General features: G+C 44.5%; 1 long non-coding RNA gene and 1 pseudogene across 1 annotated transcript in view; both read right to left on the bottom strand.

The window, feature by feature from the left end:
* The window catches only part of LOC139232625 (uncharacterized), a 973018-nt gene that overhangs the window by 855838 nt on the left and 94113 nt on the right, over positions 1 to 23067 (bottom strand). The window lies entirely within an intron of this gene.
* LOC139233052 (zinc finger protein 850-like) overlaps positions 1 to 23067 on the bottom strand; it is a 77923-nt pseudogene that overhangs the window by 2839 nt on the left and 52017 nt on the right.

Raw genomic sequence — 23067 nt, forward strand, 5'->3', positions numbered from 1 at the left:
AAGTCATCACTGTACGTACAGGATAGAAATTCAGAACAGACAATTGTAGTTTCTACACAAAGTTCCTTCATACACCCGGGATCATTTAACCCAGTCTGTTAATTGCTTTCAGCTACTGGTAACGTGTGCCCCACAGCATCTCTCTCACCTTCGATGTGTGAATAGAGCATCACATCTGCAAACCTGGGTTTAAATTTACTCAGCAAACGTATTCAACAGAAAATGAACAAGTAAACAGATCGTGGCCTAATAATACAGCTCTATATTCACAGGAGAAAGTCTGTTATCTAACTCCTCGAGTGGACAAAGTAAAGATGCCAAATGTAAGAGTCCCTCGAATCCTTTGTTAAATTATTTTGAATCTTGCCAAGTTCCTTTCTTATTACAGAATTTCCCCTCCCTGTGGTGTTCGATATTGGTCAAAAACTACCAATTGGAAATTTCTAACCGATTTTTTTGCTTTCAGAGTTTCGAGTTGACCAGATCCTTCTCTGAGAATCTCCAAAGAGACTATTTGATTTAAACACAGCTCTCCCCTCCTTTAAATCCAGGATTAGAGTTATCGGTAAATTGAATACCTGACCATGTAAATTTAAAAGGGCTTGACAGTGAATTATTCCTCTCTCCAGCCTGTAACTGATGAAACTTGTAACACCAAGGCTGACAATTCACTTCTTGCGATGGTTTACAACCTTGGGACTGTACCGAGGGATTCTAACCCTGGGTCTGTACATGGGAGAGTGAGAGAGCGATAGTGATAGGGGATTCAATCACAAGAGGAATAGATCGGCGTTTCTGCAGCCGCAATCGAGACTCCAGGATGGTATGTTGCCTCCCTGGTGCAAGGGTCAAGGATGTCTCCGAGCGAGTGCAGGACATTCTAAAAAGGGAGGGAGAACAGCCAGTTGTCGTGGTGCACATTGGTTAAAAAAAGGGATGAGGTCCTACGAGACGAATTTAAGGAGCTAGGAGCTAAATTAAAAAGTAGGACCTCAAAAGTAGTAATCTCGGGATTGCTACCAGTGCCACGTGCTTGTCAGAGTAGGAATCGCAGGATAGCACAGATGAATACGTGGCTTGCGCAGTGGTGCAGCAGGGAGGGATTCAAATTCGTGGGGCATTGGAACAGGTTCTGGGGGAGGTGGGACCAGTACAAACTGGATGGTCTGCACTTGGGCAGGACCGGAACCAATGTCCCAGGGGGAGTGTTTGCTAGTGCTGTTGGTGAGGAGTTAAACTAATATGGCAGGGGGATGGGAACCAATACAGGGATACAGAGGGAAACAAAAAGGAGACAAAAACAAAAGACAGAAAAGAGATGAGTAAAAGTGGAGGGCAGAGAAACCAAAGGCAAGAAACAAAAAGGGCCACTGAATATAAAAGGGCTGCAGGAGGGGTCAAAACTAAAAATCATGGTTTAAAAACTAGGATGAAAACACTCTACCTAAATGCACGCAGCATTCGAAATAAAGTAAATGAGTTGACGGCACAAATCATTACAAATGGGTATGATTTGGTGGCCATTACAGAAACATGGTTGCAAGGTGGCCAAAACTGGGAATTAAACATACAGGGGTATCTGACGATTCAGAAAGATAGGCAAGAAGGGAAAGGAGGTGGGGTAGCTCTGTTTATAAAAGATTATATCAGGGCAGTTGTGAGGGATGATATTGGCTCCAATGAACAAAATGTTGAATCATTGTGGGTGGAGATTAGAGATAGTAAGGGGAAAAAGTCACTTGTCGGCGTAGTTTATAGGCCCCTAAATAATAACTTCACGGTGCGGCGGGCAATAATCAATGGAATAATGGAGGCATGTGAAAAAGGAACTGCAGTAATCATGGGGGATTTTAACCTACATATCGATTGGTCAAATCAAATCGCACGGGGTAGCCTGGAGGAGGAATTCATAGAATGCATACGGGATTGTTTCTTAGAACAGTATGGAACAGAACCTACAAGGGAGCAAGCCATCTTAGATCTGGTCCTGTGTAATGAGACAGGAAAAATAAACGATCTCTTCATAAAAGATCCTCTCGGAATGAGTGATCACAATATGGTTGAATTTGTAAAACAGATTGAGGATGAGGAAGTTGTGTCAGAAACGAGCGTACTATGCTTAAACAAGGGACTACAGTGGGATGAGGGCAGAGTTGGCTAAAGTAGACTGGAAACAAGGACTAAACGGTGGCACAATTGAGGAACAGTGGAGGACTTTTAAGGAGCTCTTTCATAGTGCGCAACAAAAATATATTCCAGTGAAAAAGAAGGGCGGCAAGAGAAGGGATAACCAGCCGTGGATAACCAAGGAAATAAAGGAAAGTATCAAATCAAAGACCAATGCGTAGAAGGTGGCCAAGGTTAGTGGGAAACTAGAGGATTGGGAAAATTTTAAGCAACAGCAAAGAATGACTAAAAAAGCAATAAAGAAAGGGAAGATAGATTACGCAAAACATAAAAATAGATAGTAAAAGCTTTTACAGATATATAAAACGGAAAAGAGTGACTAAAGTAAATGTTGGTCCCTTAGAAGATGAAAAGTGGGATTTAATAATGGGAAATGTGGAAATGGCTGAGACCTTAAACAATTATTTTGGTTCCGTCTTCACAGTGGAAGACACAAAAACCATGCCAAAATTTGCAGGCCACAGGAATGTGGGAAGGGAGGACCTTGAGACAATCACTATCACTAGGGGGGTAGTGCTGGACAGGCTAATGGGACTGAAGGTAGACAAGTCCCCTGGTCCTGATGAAATGCATCCCAGGATATTAAAAGAGATGGCGGAAGTTATAGCAGATGCATTCGTTATAATCTACCAAAATTCTCTGGACTAAAGGGAGGTACCAGCGGATTGGAAAGCAGCTAATGTAACGCCTCTGTTTAAAAAAGGGAGCAGGCAAAAGGCAGGTAACTATAGGCCGGTTAGTTTAATATCTGTAGTGGGGAAAATGCTTGAAACTATCATTAAGGAAGAAATAGCGGGACATCTCGATAGGAATAGTGCAATCAAGCAGACACAACATGGATTCATGAAGTGGAAATCATGTTTAACTAACTTACTGGAATTCTTTGAGGATATAACGAGCATGGTGGATAGAGGTGAACCGATGGATGTGGTGTATTTAGATTTCCAAAAGGCATTCGATAAGGTGCCACACAAAAGGTTACTGCAGAAGATAAAGGTACGCAGAGTCAGAGGAAATGTATTAGCATGGATAGAGAATTGGCTGGTGAACAGAAAGCAGAGTCAGGATAAATGGGTCCTTTTCCGCTTGGAAATCGGTGGTTAGTGGTGTGCCACAGGGATCAGTGTTGGGACCACAACTGTTTACAATATATATAGATGACCTAGAAGAGGGGACAGAGTGTAGTGCAACAAAATTTGCAGATGACACTAAGATTAGTGGGAAAGCGGGTTGTGTAGAGGACTCAGAGAGGCTGCAAGGAGATTTGGATAGGTTAAGCGAATGGGCTAAGGTTTGGCAGATGGAATACAATGTCGGAAAGTGTGAGGTCATCCACTTTGGGAAAAAAAACAGTAAAAGGGAATATTATTTGAATGGGGAGAAATTACAACATGCTGAGATGCAGAGGGACCTGGGGGTCCTTGTGCATGAATCCCAAAAGGTTAGTTTGCAGGTACAGCAGGTAATCAGGAAGGCGAATGGAATGTTGGCCTTCATTGCGAGAGGGATGGAGCACAAAAGCAGGGAGGTGTTGCTGCAACTGTATAAGGTATTGGTAAGGCCGCACCTGGAGTACTGCGTGCAGTTTTGGTCACCTTCCTTAAGGAAGGATATACTAGCTTTGGAAGGGGTACAGAGACGATTCACTAGGCTGATTCCGGAGATGAGGGGGTTACCTTATGATGATAGATTGAGTAGACTGGGTCTTTACTCTTTGGAGTTCAGAAGGATGAGGGGTGATCTTATAGAAACATTTAAAATCATGAAAGGGATAGACAAGATAGAGGCAGAGAGGTTGTTTCCACTGGTAGGGGAGACTAGAACTCGGGGGCACAGCCTCAAAATACGGAGGAGCCAATTTAAAACCGAGTTGAGAAAGAATTTCTTCTCCCAGAGGGTTGTGAATCTGTGGAATTCTCTGCCCAAGGAAGCAGTTAAGGCTAGCTCATTGAATGTATTCAAATCACAGATAGATAGATTTTTAAGCAATAAGGGAATTAAGGGTTACGGGGAGAGGGTGGGTAAGTGGAGCTGAGTCCACGGCCAGATCAGCCATGATCTTATTGAATGGCGGAGCAGGCTCAGGGGCTAGATGGCCTACTCCTGTTCCTAATTCTTATGTTCTTATGGGGATTCCAACCCAGAGACCCAGCTCTGGGGCTCTTCTGTTAGAATTGTGTGGGATGTAAACCGTAAGCTCGGCACTTACCAACGCCTTCAGGTGAGAAATACGATGTGTGGAGAGTGAGAATAAAATAAATATTTTCTCTCCCGGGCACTGGGACCCGGTTGGGAGCAGACACTGAGGCCCTACCCACTCTGTTCCTGTGCCAAAATGGCTGCGCATGCGCTGTCACGCCATGAAGCAAGCGGGCTGCACTCTGAACCTTCCCGCCTTCCTGTACAAACATGGCGCTGAATCCCGGCCTATTACCGGGAGAAAAACCCGTCGTTGCAAACGCGGGAGTTTTGGGTTATTACTCGAGGCTTGCGGCCTACACCAGTTGTTTATGAAGCCTCCCCGCCCACTTGCCGATCGATGACTCCCCTGCGCCCCGCTAATTCTCACCCTGAGCAGAGTCCGTCTGCAGCCTGAGCTCGTCTCAGCATCCGTGCGTCTCCTGTACTGGCACTGCGCATGCCCAGCTCACCCTGCCCGGGTGATTGACGGCAGCTCCAGACTAATAGGAAGAGAGGGGGCGGGGCTAGAGGACCCAGCCTGGGATGGTCCTCAACCAATCGGAGTGTGAGGGGGGCGGGGCTTGCTGCTTCGCGTGCCCGGGGCTGAGCCAGGATCTCCCTCATTGGCTGAAACTCTGCATCACTTTTAAAGCGGATTTCTCTCAAACTCCAGGAGAAAGCTGGACCTTTGTGTTGTGGCTTTAAACAGATGGAACCCTGTGGTGTGGAGCAAACATTGCAACATCTGTGAGTGGAATGGATTTATTGAGGTCAGCAGGAATTATTTGAGAAAATTACACAGTGCAGTGAGAAAAGAAATGCAGGTTTTGTTGTGTAGATGGATTGTCAAAAAGTGTTTGATAAGGTGCCGGACAGGAGGCTTGTTGATCAAACTAAGGCTCACAGTATTAAAGTGAGTGAGGCAACGTGGAGAGGAAGTTGGGTAAAGGGCAGAAAACAGAGAGTAGCGGTTAATGGATGTTCTTCAGACTGGAGGGATGTAAACAGTGGTGTCCCCAGGGTCAGTGTTTATCGTGCTGTCCTTCAGCTCCTGCCCTTTGTAACTTGCTGCTCCCACCTGCACTACTTAGTCTCCCTCCTACTTTAGTGTCATCTGCAAAACTGGATGCACAACTCTGTTTCTTCATCCAAGTCAATATCATCATCATAGGCAGTTCCTCAGAATCGAGGAAGACTTGCTTCTACTCTTAAAATGAGTCTATAAGTGGCTGAACAGTCTCTGTCACAGGTGGGACAGATAGTCATTGAGGGAAGGTGAGGGTGGGACTGGTTTGCCGCACGCTCCTTCCGCTGCCTGCGCTTGATTTCTGCATGCTCTCAGCGATGAGACTCGAGGTGCTCAGCACCCTCCCAGATGCACTTCCTCCACTTAGGGTGGTCTTTGGCCAGGGACTCCCAGGCGTTGGTGGGGATGTTGCACTTTATCAGGGAAGCTTTGAGGGTGCCCTTGAAAAGTTTCCTCAGCCCACCTTTGGCTCGTTTGCAGTGAAGGAGTTCCGAGTAGAGCCAATATTAAATATAGTGAAGGTTGAGGCCCCAGAGCAGATCCTTGGGGGTCACCACTTGTCACATCCAGCCAATCTGAGTGTGTACCTTTCATCCCCACTCGCTGCTCCCTGCCTCCTGACCAATTCCCTCCCTGTCAAAAGGTTGTCTCCAATCCCGAGCACTCTCACTTTCACCAACATCCATTGACAGTCCCTTATCTACTTTATTAATGACCCAAAATCATAGAATAATACAGCGCTGAAGGAGGCCATTCAGCCCATCGAGTCTGTGCCGGCTCTTTGCAAAGCTGTCCAATTAGTCCCACTTTGATATGTGGGCCATAAGACCAAAATCTCCAGATGAGACCAATATGGGACCATGGCTAACTGTGAAGAGGAATGTAATGATTTCAGTGTGACATAAAGAGGTTAGTAAATGGGACAGGAGAAATTTGACTCAGAGAAATGTGAGATGTTACATTTTGTAGGGAAAAAAGGTAGGAAAAGTACATTCAACAGTAAACATTTAAAAGGAGTAGAGGAGCAGAGAGACTGTGGGTGTAACATTCTAGCTAATGCCTTGTCTTATTAATTAGCAGGTTCGAGAGTCCGGTGTTAGCAACTTTATTATCTTAAGAAATATAAGAAGATAGAGAATATGAGCAGATTTTTTGTCCTGTGCTGCACCTTATACTGATCCACCAATCAGAGTAAACATGCAAGACCCGTGAGTCCACAGTAACTGACACCAGGTCAGCCCGCTGGATGGAACCTCGGGAGCCCTGAGCTTGATCTCCGGTGTCTCCAGTCCCGACTGCCCCCTTACATCAGTCTCCCCTCACTGTTATACCCTGCACTGATCCACCTCTGGCACCGGACTCTTCTTTGTCTTCTCTGCTGGGTTTTGGCAGGAAGCGAGGAAAAGACAGCTGGAACTTCTGTGATTTCCAAGAACACATTATCTAGTTCCCAGCAGAACCCTACAAGAGTTCATGTACACAAATTTTCAAAAGTGGGAGAACAAGTTGATCAAGTTGTTTAAAAAAAATGTTATCCTATGTTAGATAAATTCGGTGTTGAGCAGAAATCATTGGTTGGACTGCATTTAGAATATTGTCAAGTTTTGGGGCATTTTACTCTGGGATAGATGTCAAGGCCATAGAGCGATTGCAGAAGCGATGTATTGAGATGATACCAGGAACAAGACGCTTTAGTTATGAGGAGTGAGAAACTAGGTCTCTTTTCATTACAACAAAGAAGGAGAAGAGATGTGAGGGCGGGGGCGGTTTAAAATGTCATTCAGTGTCCAGAGGAGAATCTGATGGGTTTATCTTATATCATCTTTCGATTATAAGATGTGTTCATCGATGTGAGTAACAAGTGTCAGCACCAAACACTTTCCGGTCCGGTACAGCAGGGGGTTAGATACAGAGTAAAGCTCCCTCTACACTTTCCCATCAAACACTCACAGGGCAGGTACAGCTCAGGTTATATACAGAGTAAAGCTCCCTCTACACTGTCCCATCAAACACTCCCAGGCAGACGTCCCGCCCCTCGGGCCCCCCAATTGGTTGGAGGACCAACCGACACCGCAGCTCTCCAAGCCCCGCCCGCTCTCTCCCTATTGGTTGGAGCTCACATCAGTCACTGGCGTGGCGTTGATCACGTGGCCCAGTTCTGCTCCCTGTGGGACGCGCTTTTCTCCTCTATTTATATTAAAAAACTCCTCATAAAACTCGCTTTCCGCCGGTGATCCGGGCTTTGTGCTGAGCATGCGCGGCATGGGCCGGGCCAGGGGGCTCATGCGCGGTGTCAGCCACAACCCAGCGCGGGGGGCTGTCAGAATGGTGACATCACTGACATCACAGAATGGTGACATCACTGAATGGTGACTTCACTGAATGGTGACATCACTGACATCACAGAATGGTGACATCACTGACTGGTGACCTCACTGAATGGTGTCCTTACTGAATGGTGACATCACTGACTGGTGACCACACTGAATGGTGACCTCACTGAATGGTGACATCACTGACATCACAGAATGGTGACATCACTGAATGGTGACGTCACTGAATGGTGACATCACAGAGGGAGGCCACTTGGCCCATCAAGCCCACCGGCTTCCTGCAACAGTTCCTCAGCTGTGGCCTAACCAGTGTTTTATACAGTTCAAGCATAATCACCCTACTCATGTCTTCTGTGCCTCAGCTAATAAAGGCATTTTCTGCATGCTCTCGCGATGAGACGCAAGGTGCTCAGCGCCCTCCTGGATGCACTTCCTCCACTTAGGGCGGTCTTTGGCCAGAGACTCCCAGGTGTCGGTGGGGATGTTGCACTTTTATCAGGGAGGCTTTGTGGATGTCCTTGTAACGTTTCCTCTGCCCACCTTTGGCTCGTTTGCCGTGAAGGAGTTCCGAGTAGAGCGCTTGCTTTGGGAGTCTCGGGTCTGGCATGCGAACAATGTGGCCTGCCCAGTGGAGTTGATCAAGTGTGGCCAGTGCTTCGATGCTGGGGATGTTGGCCTGGTCGAGGATGCTAATGTTGGTGTGTCTGTCCTCCCAGGGGATTTGTAGGATTTTGCGGAGACATCGTTGGTGGTATTTCTCCAGCGACTTGAAGTGTCTACTGTATATGGTTCATGTCTCTGAGCCATAAAGTGCAACCCCGCTGGAAACATCGTTTCAGTCACAAAACATGCATCAACCATTATCCTTTGCTTCCTGCCTCTGAGCCAATTTTGGATCCAACTTGTCACTTTGCCCATGGGCTTTTACTTTCGTGACCCATCTGTCATGTGAGACCTTATCAAAAGCCTTGCTAAAATCCATATACACTGCATCATACACACTACCCTCATCGACCCTCCTTGTTATCTCCTCAAAACATTCAATCAAGTTGTCCAGACACTCAGGATTTGGAACAGCTTGATCAAATCTCCTCTTAATCATCTCTGCTCCAAGGAGAACAACCCCAGCTTCTCCAGTCAATCCACGTAACTGAAGTCCCTCATTCCTGGAAACATTCTCATAAATCTTTTCTGCACCCTCTCAAAGGCCTTCACATCTCTCCGAAAGTGCCCAGAATTTGACACAATACTCCAGTTGAGGCCGAACCAGTGTTTTATACAGGTTGATCATAATATCCACACTTTTGTACTCTACATCTCTATTCATGAAGCCCAGGATCCCGTAAGCTTTTTTAAACCTTTCTCAAGCTGCCCTGCCGCCTTCAATGATAGTTTCATGGTCACCATTACAGACACTCGCTTTATTTAATTAACTGAATTTAAATTCCCCAACTGCCATGGTGGAATGTTTTATAAATCCTTGTACTGCTGGTTAACCTTTAAGACTGTTGTGCTGATGATTCCCTTGATTTGACGATTCAGATGAACATAATAGGAGCAGGAGTAGGCCATCTGGCCCCTTGGGTCTGCTCCACTTTTCAATAAGATCATGGCTGATCTGATCTTGGCCTCAACTCCACTTCCCTGCCCTCTCCCCACAACCCTTGACTTCCTTATCTTTCAAAGATCTGACTATTCCACCTTAAATATATTCAATGACCCAGCCTTCAGAGCTCTCTGGGGTGAAGAATTCCACAGATTTACAACCCTCTGAGAGAAGAAATTCTTCCTCATTTCCGTTTTAAATATGCGGCCCCTTATCCTGAGACTATGCTCCCTAGCTCTAGATCCCCCACGAGCAGAAACATCCTCTCTGCATCTACGCTGTCAAGTCCCCTCAGAATCTTATATGTTTCAATAAGATCACCTCTCATTCTTCTAAACTCCAATGTGTATAGGCCCAACCTGCTCAACCTTTCTTCATATGACAACCCCTTCATCTCAGGAATCAACCTTGTGAACCTTCTCTAAACTGCCTCCAATGCAAGTATATTCCTCCTTAAATAAGGAAACCAATACTGTACGCAGTACTCCAGGTGTGGTCTCAGCAACTACACAATTGTAGCAGGACTTCCTTATTTTTATACTCCATCCCACTTGCAATAAAGTCCAACATGCCTGATTACTTGCTGTACCTGCATGTTAACTATTTGAGTTTCATGTACAAGGACCCCCAGATCACTCTATACCACAGCATTTTGTAATCTCTCCACATTTAAATAATAATTTTACTTTTTATTTTTCCTAGAAAAGTGGATAACCTCACATTTTCCCACATTATACACCATATGCTAAATTTTTGCCCACTCACTTAGCCTGTCTATATCCCTTTGCAGATTCTTTGTGTCCTCACAATTTGCTTTCTCACTTATCTTTGAATCATCAGCAAACCTGGCTACATTACACTCAGTCCCTTCATCCAAATCATTAATATAGATAGTAAATAGTTGAACCCCAGCACTGATCCCTGTAGCAGCCCAGTAACCTCTCTGTTTTCTGTTAGTTAGCCAATCCTCTATCCATGCTAATCGATTACCCACAACCCTATGAGCTCTTATCTTGTTCAGTAACCTTTTATGTGGCACCTTATTGAATGCCTTCCGGAAATCCAAACACACCACATCCACTGGTTCCCCTTTATCCACCCTGCTCGTTACATCCTCAAAGAACTTCAGCAAATTTTTCAAACATGATTTCCCTGCCATAAAGCCAAGCTGGCTCTGCTTGACAGCATTATGCTTTTCTAAATTCCCTGATATTACTTCCTTAATAATGGACTCCAGCATTTTCCCAATGACAGATGTTAAGCTAACTGGTCTATAGTTTCCTGCTGTTTGTCTCCCTCCTTTCTTAAATAGGGGCTTTACATTTGCGGTTTTCCAATCCGCTGGGACCTCTCCAGAATCCAGGGGATTTTGGTAGATTACAACCAATGCATCCACTATCTCTGCAACCACTTCTTTTAAGACCCTAGGATGCAGGTCATCAGGTCCAGGGGACTTCATAGAATCATAGAGGTTGACAGCATGGAAAGAGGCCACTTCGGCCCATTGTGTCTGTGCCGGCCAACAAAAGGCTATCCAGCCCAACTTACCCACCTCTAGTCCCATTAGTTTGCCTAGTACTTTTTCTCCAGTGAAAGTGATTGTTTTAAGTTCCACCTCTGCCCCCACCCCCGCCACACACACAATAGCCTCTTGATAATCAATTGTTGGGATGCTTTTAGTGTCTACTACCATGAAGACCGATACAAAATATTTGTTAATGGTCTCTGCCATTTCCCTGTTTCCCATTATTAATTCCCCAGTCTCATCCTCTAAGGGACCAAGGTTTATTTTGCTACTATCTTCCTTTTTATATACCTGTAGAACCTCTTACTGTCTATTATATTTCTTGCTAGTTTACTCTCATAAACTATCTTCAATGTCTTTATCCTTTTTTTAGTCGTCCTTTGCTAGTTTCTAAAAATTTCCCAACCCTCTGGCCTGCCATTATTCTTCACAACATTGTATGCCTTTGTTTTCAATTTGATACCATCCTTTACTTCCTTAGTTAGCCAGGGATGGTCCATCCTTCTCTTTGAGTCTTTCTTTCTCACTGGAATATATATTTGCTGAGAGTTATGAAATATCTACTTAAATGTTTGTCACTGGTTATCTATCATCTTACACTTTAATTTATTTTCCCAGTCCACTTTAGCCAACTCTGCCTTCAAACCTTTGTAATTGCCTATATTTAAGTTCAGGACACTAGTCTGAGACCGAGCTTTCTCACCCTCAAACTGAATTTGAAATTCTACCACGCTATGATCGCTCTTCCCAAACGGATCCTTTACTATGAGATCATTAATTAATCCCGTCTCATTACACATTACCAGATCTAAAATCGTCTGCTCCCTGGTTGGTTCCACAACATATAGTTCTAAGAATCCATCCTGCATACACTCTATGAACTCTCCCTCAAGGTTACCTTTGCCAATTTGACTTGTCCAATCAATATGAAGATTTAAATCACTCATGAGTATTGTCGTAACTTTCTTGCAAGCCTCCATTATTTCTTGATTTATACTCTGTCCTACAGTGTAGCTACTGTTCAGGGGCCTGTAGACTACTCTCATCAATGACTTCTTTCCCATATCATTTCTTATCTCCACCCAAACTGATTCTACATCTTGATCTTCTGAGCCAATATAATTTCTCACTATTGCACTGATCTCATCCTTTATTACCAGAGCTACCCCGTCTCTTTTTACTTTCTGCCTATCATGAGAATGCAAATACCTGTGAATATTTAGTTCCCAGCCTTGGTCACCTTTGCAACCACGTCTCTGTAATGGCTATCCTATCATAACTATTTATTTACATTTGTGCCGTCAACTCATCTATCTTGTTACGAATGCTGCATGCAGCTGGTGGCATTCATGGTGATACATAGAATGTACAGACAGAAACACACGATCCGGCCCAACTGGTCCATGCCGGTGTTTATGCTCCACACACACCCTACTTTAGTCAATCCTATCAACATATCCTCCAATTCCTTTCTCCCTCATGTGGCTTCCCCTTAAACACATCTCCGCTATTCACCTCAACCACTCCTTGTGGTAGCGAGTTCCACATTCTCATCACTCTCTGGGTAAAGAAATTTCTCCTCAATTCCCTCCTGGATTTATTAATGTCTATCTTATATTTATGGTCCCATAAATATGATGAAATTCTGTTAACACAAGAAGCACACAAGAAATAGGAGCAGGAGTCGGCCATTTGACCCCTCGAGCCTGCTCCACCATTCAATAAGATCATGGCTGATCTGATCATGGACTCAGCTCCACTTCCCTGCCTGCTCTCCATAACCCTTTACTCCCTTATCCCTCAAAAATCTGTCTATCTCTGCCTTAAGTATATTCTATGACCCAACCTCCACAGATCTCTGGGGCAAAGAATTCCACAGATTTACAACCCCCTGAGAGAAGAAATTCCTCCTCACCTCAGTTTTAAATGGGCGGCCCCTTATTCTGAAACTATGCCTCCTATTTTTAGATTCCCCTGTGAATGGAAATATCCTCTCTGCATGCACCTTGTCAAGCCCTCTCTGTCTTATATGTTTCCATAAGATCACCTCTCATTCTTCTGAACTCTAATGAGTATACTCCCAACCTACTCAACCTATTTTCATAAGTCAACCCCCTCATCTCCTGAATCAACCTAGTGAACCTTCTCTGAACAGTCTCCAATACAAGTAAATCCTTCCTTAAATACGGAGACCAAAACTGCACACAGTACTCTAGGTGTGGCCTCACCAATACCCTGTACAGTTATAGCAGGACTTCTCTGCTTTTATACTCTGTACCACAGCATTTTGTAATCTCTCCACATTTAAATAATAAGTTTATCTTTTATTTTTCCTAACAAGGTGGATAACCTCACATTTTCCTACATTATACTCCATATGCCAAATTTTTGCCCACTCACTTAGCCTGTCTATATCCCTTTGCAGATTTTTTGTGTCCTCATAATTTGCTTTCCCACCCATCTTTGTATCATCAGCAAACTTGGCTACATTACACTTGGTCTCTTCATCCAAGTCATTATTATAGATTGCAAATAGTTGGGGCCCCAGCATTGATCCCTGCGGCACCACACTAGTTACTGTTTGCCAACCAGAAAATGACCCGTTTATCCTGACTCTCTGTTTTCTGTTAGTTAACAAATCTTTAATCCATGCTAGTATATTACCACCAACCCTGTGAACTTTTATCTTGTGCAGTAACCTCTTATGTGGCACCTTATCGAATGCCTTCTGGAAATACAAATACACCACATCCACTGCTTCCCCCTTTATCCACCTTGCGCATTACATTTTCAAAGAACTCCAGCAAATTTGTCAAACATGATTTCCCTTTCATAAAACCATGCTGACTCTGCTTGATTGAATCATGCTTTTCCAAATGTCCCGCTACTGCTTCCTTAATAATGGATTCCAGCATTTTCCCAACAACAGATGTTACGCTAACTGGTCTATAGTTTCCTGCTTTCTGTCTGCCTCCTTTTTTAAATAGGGGCGTAATATTTGCAGTTTTCCAATCCGCTGGGACCTCTCCAGAATCGAGTGAATTTTGGTAGATTACAACCAATGCATCCACTATCTCTGCCGCTACTTCTTTTAGGACCCCAGGGGACTTGTCCACCTTTAGTCCCATTATTTTACCGAGTACTACTTCCTTAGTGATAGTGATTGTATTAAGTTCCTCCCTCGCTATTGCCCCTTGATTATCCCCTATTGGGATGTTTTTTTTGTCTTCTACTGTGAAGACCGATACAAAATATTTGTCCAAAGTCTCTGCCATTTTCCTGTTCCCCATTATTAATTCCCCAGTCTCATCCTCTAGGGGACCAGCGTTTACTTTAGCCACTCTTTTCCTTTTTACGTACCTGTAGAAACTCTCACTATCTGACCAGGCTCTCAAAGTCACAAATAACATCCTTTGTGACTGTGACCAGGACAAACTATCCCTCCTCATCCTTCTTGACTTGTCTGCAGCCTTTGATACGGTTGACCACTCTATCCTCCTCCAACGTGCCTCTTCTGTTGTCTATTTGGGTGGGACTGCACTCGCCTGGTTCCATTCTTATCTATCTAATCATAACCAGAGAATCTCCTGCAACAGCTTTTCTTCCTGCCCCTGCCTCGTCATCTCTGGTGTCCCACAAGGATCTATCCTCCCCCCCCCCCCACTCCTATTTCTCATCTACAAGTTGTCCCTTGGTGATATCATCGAAAGCACAGCATCAGTTTCCACATGTACGCTGATGACACCCAGCTCTATCTCACTACCACGTCTCGCGACCTCTCCACTGTCTCGAAATTGTCTGACTGGATGGGCAAAAATTATCTCCAATTGAATATTGGGAATATCGAAGCCATTGTTTTCGGTCCCTGCCACAAACTCCGTTCCCTAGCTACTGACGCCATCCCTTTCCCCAACTTCTGTCTGAGGCTGAACCTCAGTGTCACATTTGCAACCTTGGTGTCACATTTGACCCAGAAATGAGCTTTCGACCACATGTCTGCAGCATAACTAAGACTGCCTATTTCCACCTCCATAACATCGCCCGTCTCCGCCCTTGCCTCAGCTGCTGAAGCCCTCATCCGTGCCTTTGTTACCTCCAGACTTGACTATTCCAACGCATTTCTGGCTGGCCTCCCACATTCTGCCCTATGTAAACTAGAGGTGGTCTAATACTTGGCAGCCCATGTCCTAACTCACAACAAGTCCTGCTCACCCATCACCCACTGTGCTCGCTGACCTACATTGGCTCCCAGTTAAACAACACCTTGATTTCAAAATTCTCATCCTTGTTTACAAATCCCTCCATAGCCTCGCCCCTCCCTATCTCTGTGATCTCCTCCAGCTCCACAATCCCCCGAGATGTCTGCGCTCCTCTAATTCTGCCCTCTTGAGCATCTCTGATTATAATCACTCCACCATTGATGGCCGTGCCTTCAGTTGCCTGTGCCCCAAGCTCTGGAACTCCCTCCCTAAACCTCTCCTCATCTCTAGCTCTCTTTCCTCCCTCTTTGACCAAGCTTTTGGTCACCGGCACTAATTTCTACTTGTGCGGCTCGGTGTCAAATGTTTATCTCATAATACTCCTGTGAAGCACCTTGGGCCGTTTCACTACGTTAAAGGCGCTATATAAATGCAAGTTGTTGTTATTGAATGTTGTACTTTACTTGTTCTGAGGAATGAAGCATTACTGAGCCCCTGTACCCGTGTTATGGGATGAAGTGCCAGACAAGTAAAGGCCCAGTGTCTGGGTGTGAATCTAATAATAACCTCACGGACCATATAGGTGTGATAACCAGACAGGCTTGTGGTTATTGTCTGGTCACAGATGGACTAACTTCCCCGAGTTAGCAGGAGTTCAGGTGGCGGGCAACAGACAGGTCCAAACAATCCCTTCTCCTGAGCGGTAACCAAGCTTGTGTATAAGAACAGGACACTTAAGCCGTTGTCAGTTGCAACAGACTCGAGAAGATTGCGTGCGAATCCACTGTACTCCTGTTCTCCAGATTGAGGGAATTGTCACCCGATCTGTGTTATGCACCGCTCTTAATAAACTCTGGAAAGACAATTTATGTTCCTGTGAGCTTTATTATCTGGTATCTGAAACCTTGGGACTCTGGATCATTACAGTCAATCTCATTGTGTGGAAAGGGATTCCCTGGTGTATAAGAACATAAGAACATAAGAATTAGGAACAGGAGTAGGCCATCTAGCCCCTCGAGCCTGCTCCGCCATTCAATAAGATCATGGCTGATCTGGTCGTGGACTCAGTTCCACTTACCCGCCCGCTCCCCGTAACCCTTAATTCCCTTATTGCTTAAAAATCTATCTATCTTTGACTTGAAAACATTCAATGAGCCAGCCTCAACTGCTTCCTTGGGCAGAGAATTCCACAGATTCACAACCCTCTGGGAGAAGAAATTCTTTCTCAACTCGGTTTTAAATTGGCTTCTCCGTATTTTGAGGCTGTGCCCCCTAGTTCTTGTCTCCGCGACCAGTGGAAACAACCTATCTGCCTCTATCTTGTCTATCCCTTTCATGATTTTAAATGTTTCTATAAGATCACCCCTCATCCTTCTGAACTCCAAGGAGTAAAGACCCAGTCTACTCAATCTATCATCGTAAGGTAACCCCCTCATTTCTGGAATCAGCCTAGTGAATCGTCTCTGTACCCCTTCCAAAGCCAGTATATCCTTCCTTAAGTAAGGTGACCAAAACTGCACGCAGTACTCCAGGTGCGGCCTTACCAATACCTTATACAGTTGCAGCAACACCTCCCTGCTTTTGTACTCCATCCCTTTCGCAATGAAGGCCAACATTCCATTTCCCTTCCTGATTACCTGCTGCACCTGCAAACTTTTGGGATTCATGCACAAGGACCCCCAGGTCCCTCTGCACCACAGCATGTTGTAATTTCTCCCCATTCAAATAATATTCCCTTTTACTGTTTTTTTTCCCAAGGTGGATGACCTCACACTTTCCGACATTGTATTCCATCTGCCAAACCTTAGCCCATTCGCTTAACCTATCCAAATCTCCTTGCAGCCTCTCTGAGTCCTCTACACAACCCACTTTCCCACTAATCTTTGTCTCATCTGCAAATTTTGTTGCACTACACTCTGTCCCCTCTTCTAGGTCATCTATGTATATTGTAAACAGTTGTGGTCCCAGTACTGATCCCTGTGGCACACCACTAACCACTGATTTCCAACCGGAAAAGGACCCATTTATCCCGACTCTCTGCTTTCTGTTCGCCAGCCAATTCTCTATCCATGCTAATACATTTCCTCTGACTCCGCGTACCTTTATCTTCTGCAGTAACCTTTTGTGTGGCACCTTATCGAATGCCTTTTGGAAATCTAAATACACCACATCCATCGGTACACCTCTCTCCACCATGCTCGTTATATCCTCAAAGAATTCCAGTAAGTTAGTTAAACATGATTTCCCTTTCATGAATCCATGCTGCGTCTGCTTGATTGCACTATTCATATCCAGATGTCCCGCTATTTCTTCCTGAATGATAGTTTCAAGCATTTTCCCCACTACAGATGTTAAACTAACCAGCCTATAGTTACCTACCTTTTGTCTGCTCCCTTTTTTAAACAGAGGCGTTACATTAGCTGCTCTCCAATCCGCTGGTACCTCCCCAGAGTCCAGAGAATTTTGGTAGATTATAACAAATGCATCTGCTATAACTCCCGCCATCTCTTTTAATACCCTGGGATGCATTTCATCAGGACCAGGGGACTTGTCTACCTTCAGTCCCATTAGTCTGTCCAGCACTACCTCCCTAGTGATAGTGATTGTCTCAAGGTCCTCCCTTCCCACATTCCTATGACCAGCAATTTTTGGCATGTTTTTTGTGTCTTCCACTGTGAAGATGGAAGCAAAATAATTGCTTAAGGTCTCAGCCATTTCCACATTTCCCATTATTAAATCTCCCTTTTCATCTTCTAAGGGACCAACATTTACTTTAGTCACTCTTTTCCGTTTTATATATCTGTAAAAGCTTTTACTATCTGTTTTTATGTTTTGCGCAAGTTTACCTTCGTAATCTATCTTCCCTTTCTTTATTGCTTTTTTAGTCATTCTTTGCTGTTGCTTAAAATTTTCCCAATCCTCTAGTTTCCCACTAACCTTGGCCACCTTATACGCATTGGTCTTTGATTTGATACTTTCCTTTATTTCCTTGGTTATCCACGGCTGGTTATCTCTTCTCTTGCCGCCCTTCTTTTTCACTGGAATATATTTTTGTTGCGCATTATGAAAGAGCTCCTTAAATGTCCTCCACTGTTCCTCAATTGTGCCACCGTTTAGTCCTTGTTTCCAGTCTACTTTAGCCAACTCTGCCCTCATCCCATTGTAGTCCCCTTTGTTTAAGCATAGTACGCTCGTTTCTGACACAACTTCCTCATCCTCAATCTGTATTACAAATTCAACCATATTGTGATCACTCATTCCGAGAGGATCTTTTATGAGGAGATAGTTTATTTTTCCTGTCTCGTTACACAGGACCAGATCCAAAATGGCTTGCTCCCTTGTCGGCTCTGTTACATACTGTTCTAAGAAACAATCCCGTATGCATTCTATGAATTCCTCCTCCAGTCTACCCCCTGCGATTTGATTTGACCAATCGATATGTAGGTTAAAATCCCCCAAAACTACTGACGTTCCTTTTTCACATGATTCCATTATTCCCTTGATTATTGCCCGCCCCACCATGAAGTTATTATTTGGGGGCCTATAAACTACGCCGACCAGTGACTTTTTCCCCTTACTATCTCTAATCTCCACCCACAATGATTCAACATTTTGTTCATTGGAGCCAATATCATCCCTCACAACTGCCCTGATGTCATCCTTTATTAACAGAGCTACCCCACCTCCTTTCCCTTCTTGCCTATCTTTCTGAATCGTCAGATACCCCTGTATGTTTAATTCCCAGTCTTGGCCACTTTGCAATCATGTTTCTGTAATGGCCACCAAATCATAGCCATTTGTAATGATTTGTGCCGTCAACTCATTTACTTTATTTCTAATGCTGCGTGCATTTAGGTAGAGTGTTTTCATCCTAGTTTTTAAACCATGATTTTTAGTTTTTACCCCTCCTGCAGCCCTTTTATATTTAGTGGCCCTTTTTGTTTCTTGCCTTTGGTTTCTCTGCCCTCCACTTTTACTCATCTCTTTTCTGTCTTTTGTTTTTGTCTCCTCTTTGCTTCCCTCTGTATTGGTTCCCATCCCCCTGCCATATTAGTTTAACTCCTCACCAACAGCACTAGCAAACACTCCCCCTAGGACATTGGTTCCGGTCCTGGCCAAGTGCAGACCGTCCGGTTTGTACTGGTCCCACCTACCCCAGAACCTGTTCCAATGCCCCACAAATTTGAATCCCTCCCTGCTGCACCACTGCTCAAGCCACGTATTCATCTGCGCTATTCTGCGATTCCTACTCTGACTAGCACGTGGCACTGGTAGCAATCCCGAGATTACTACTTTTGAGGTCCTACTTTTTAATTTAACTCCTAGCTCCTTAAATTCGTCTCGTAGGACCTTATCCCTTTTTTTTACCTATGTCGTTGGTACCAATGTGCACCATGACAACTGGCTGTTCTCCCTCCCTTTTCAGAATGTCCTGCACTCGCTCCGAGACATCCTTGACCCTTGCACCAGGGAGGCAATATACCATCCTGGAGTCTCGATTGCGGCCGCAGAAACGCCTATCTATTCCCCTTATGATTGAATCCCCTATCACTATCGCTCTCCCACTCTTTTTTATGCCCTCCTGTACAACAGACACCCGCTGACACACCAGAGTGTCCACATAGTGACTGTGGTGGTTCGATTCCACAGTTTCCGATGCCTTTAATCACATCCATTCGCGGACCCCGTTAACGGGACATCGACCATCCCGTCCTATTCTCTCTCAATATTTGTGGCAGTTAATGGGACTGCGACCTTTTTGTCTTCTCTTTTGTAATTAAAGGGACATTGTGTCTCCTTATCTCAGCGTAACACCTAGATATAAGAACATATCATAAGAAATAGGAGAAGGATTAGGCCATTTGGCCCCTCGAGCCTGCTGCGCCATTTAATAAGATCATGGCTGATCTGATCTTGGCCTCAACACCACTTCCCTGCCCACTTCCCATAACCCTTGACTTCCTTACCTTTCAAAAATCTGTCAAACTTCACAGTAAATATATTCAATGACCCAGACGCCACTGCTCTCAGGTGTAGAGAATTCCAAAGATTCGCGACCCTCTGAGAGAAGAAATTCCTCATCCCCTAGTTCTACATTCCCCCACGAGGGGAAACATCCTCTCTGCATCCAGCCTGTCAAGCCCCCTCAGAATCTTACACATTTCAATAAGATCACCTCGCATTCTTCTAAACTCCAATGAGTATCGGTCCAACCTGCTCAAACCTTCTTCATAAGACAACCCGCTCATCTCAGGAATCAACCTCGTGAATTTTCTCTGAATTGCCTCCAATGCAAGTATATCCATTGGCAGCATGGGCGCACCGTGTTCTCACTTGGGCCAACATCCCGAGCATCGAAGCACTGACCACGCTCGATCAGCTCCGTTGGGCGGACCACATCGTCCACATGCCTGATACGAGACTCCCAAAAGAAGCACTCTACTCGGAGCGCCGACACGGCAAGTGAGCCCCAGGTTGGCAGAGGAAACACTTCAAGGGCACCCTCAAAGCCTCCTTGAATAAATACAATATCCCCACCGACACCTGGGAATCCCTGGCCCAACACTGCACAAAGTGGAGGAAAAACATTCGAGAAGGCACCAAACACCTTGAGTCTCTACACCAAGAACAAGCTGAAACCAAATGTAAAGAGCGGAAGGAGCGTACGGCAACCCAAGCACCCCCCCCCCACCCGTTCCTTCAGCCGCCGTCTGTCCCACCTGTGACAGAGACTGGTCCCGCATAGAACTCATTAGTCACCTGAGAACTCATTTTTAGTGTGGAAGCAAGTCATCCTCGATCTAGAGGGACTGCCTAAGAAGAATCCCTCCATAAATAAGGAGACCAAAACTGTGTGCAGTACTCCAGGGGTGATTTCCCCAACGCCCTGTACAGTTGTAGCAAGACTTCCCTATCTTTATAATCCATCCCCCTTGCAATAAAGGCCAGCATTCCATTTGCCATCCTGATTACTTGCTGTACCTGCATGCTAACTTTTTCTGTTTCGTGTACAAGGACCCCCAGATCCATCTGTACTGCAGCATTTTGTAATCTCTCCCCATTTAAAAAAATATATATTTTTAAAATGTTTCTTACCACAGTGGATAATCTCACATTTTCCCACATTATACTCCATCTGAAAAAATGTTGCCACTCAGCCGATCTATACCCTTTTGCAGATTATTTGCATCCTCCCTAGAACTTGCTTTCCCATCTATCTTTGCATCATCAGCAAATTTGGCTACATTGCACATCGTCTCTTCATCCAAGTCATTAATATAAATTGTAAATAGTTGAGGCCCCAGCACTGATCCCTGCGGCACCCCAGTAGTAACAGTTTGCCAAACTGAAAATGACCCATTTATTCTGACTCTCTGTTTTCTGTTCGTTAGCCAATCCTCTATCCATGCTAACATATTACCCCCAATCCCGTGAGCTCTTAACTTGTGCAGTAACCTTTTATGTGGTACCTTATCGAATGCCTTCTGGAAATCCAAATACACGACATCTTCAGGTTTCCCTTTATCAACCCTGCTCATACATCCTCAAAGAACTCCAGCAAATTTGTCAAACATGATTTCCCTTTCATAAGACCATTTTGACTCTGCTTGACTGTATCATGATTTTCTAAATGTCACACTACTACCTCCTTAATAATGGACTCCAGCATTTTTCCAATGACGATGTTAAGCTAACTGGTCTATAGTTTTCTGCTTTCTGTCACAATTGCAGTTTTCCAATCCACTGGGACTTCTCCAGAATCCAGGGAATTTTGGTAGATTACAACCAATCCATCCACTATCTCTGCAGCCACTTCTTTTAGGACCCTAGGATGCAGACCATCAGGTCCAGGGGACTTGTCCACCTTTAGTCCCATTAGTTTGCCTAGTACTTTTTCTCTAATGATAGTGATTGTTTTAAGTCCCTCCCCACGCCTCTCAATAGCCCCTTGATTATCACACAGTGGGACCTGGGGGTCCTTGTGCATGAAACACAAACATTTAGTGTGAAGCTACAGCAAGTGATCAGGAAGGCAAATGGCCTTTATTGCAAGGGGGATGGAGTATAAAAGCAGCAAAGACTTGCTACAACTGTATAGGGTATTGGTGAGACCACATCTGTAGTGCTGTGTACAATTTTGGTTTCCTTATTTAAAGAGGGATATAATTGCAGTGGAGGCAGTTCAGAGAAGATTTACTCGGTTGATTCCTGAGATGAAGGGTTTGACTTATGAAGAAAGGTTAAGCAGGTTTGGCATTTACACATTCAAGTTTAGAAGAATGAGACTTGATCTTATTGAAACATATAAGATACTGAGGGGGCTCGATAAGGTAGATGTAGAGAGGATGTTTCCACCAGTGGGGGAATCTATAACTAGGGGGCATGGTTTAAGAATAATGGATCGCCCATTTAGAACTGAGATGAGGAGGAATTTCTCCTCTGAGGGTTGTAAATCTGTGGAATTCTCTGGGAATTGGGTCATTGAATATATTTAAGGTGGAGATCGACAGAGTTTTGAACGATAAGGGAGTGAAGGGTTATGGGGAGCGGGTAGGGAAGTGGAGCTGAGCCAAGATAAGATCAGCCATGATCTTATTAAATGGCGGAGCAGGCTCGAGGAGCCAAATGGCCTATTCCTGCTCCTATTTCTTATGTTCTTATGATTTTCTAGAGAGACACAGCAGGTGGCCATGACATTGGGCGATGAGATTAGAAATGAGTTAACTGCACATAAAAAATAAAAAGAACTATTAAATAAAATATTCAAACTCAAAGATAATACAACCTCTCGTCCGGACGGATTACATCCGCGCATTTTAAAATAATCTCGGGAAGAGATAGCAGAAACATTACTACATATACTTAATCATTCTTTAGAACAAGGTGTAGTGCCAGAGGACGGCTGGATAGCTGACTGATACCTCTTTTTTGAGAAGTGAGATAGAACATGTCCAGTGAACTACAGACCTGTCAACTTAACATTAGTGCTCGGAAAAATAATGCTTTTA

The sequence above is a fragment of the Pristiophorus japonicus genome, chromosome 20 (assembly GCF_044704955.1).
Source record: "Pristiophorus japonicus isolate sPriJap1 chromosome 20, sPriJap1.hap1, whole genome shotgun sequence".
Taxonomy (NCBI): Eukaryota; Metazoa; Chordata; class Chondrichthyes; family Pristiophoridae; genus Pristiophorus; species Pristiophorus japonicus.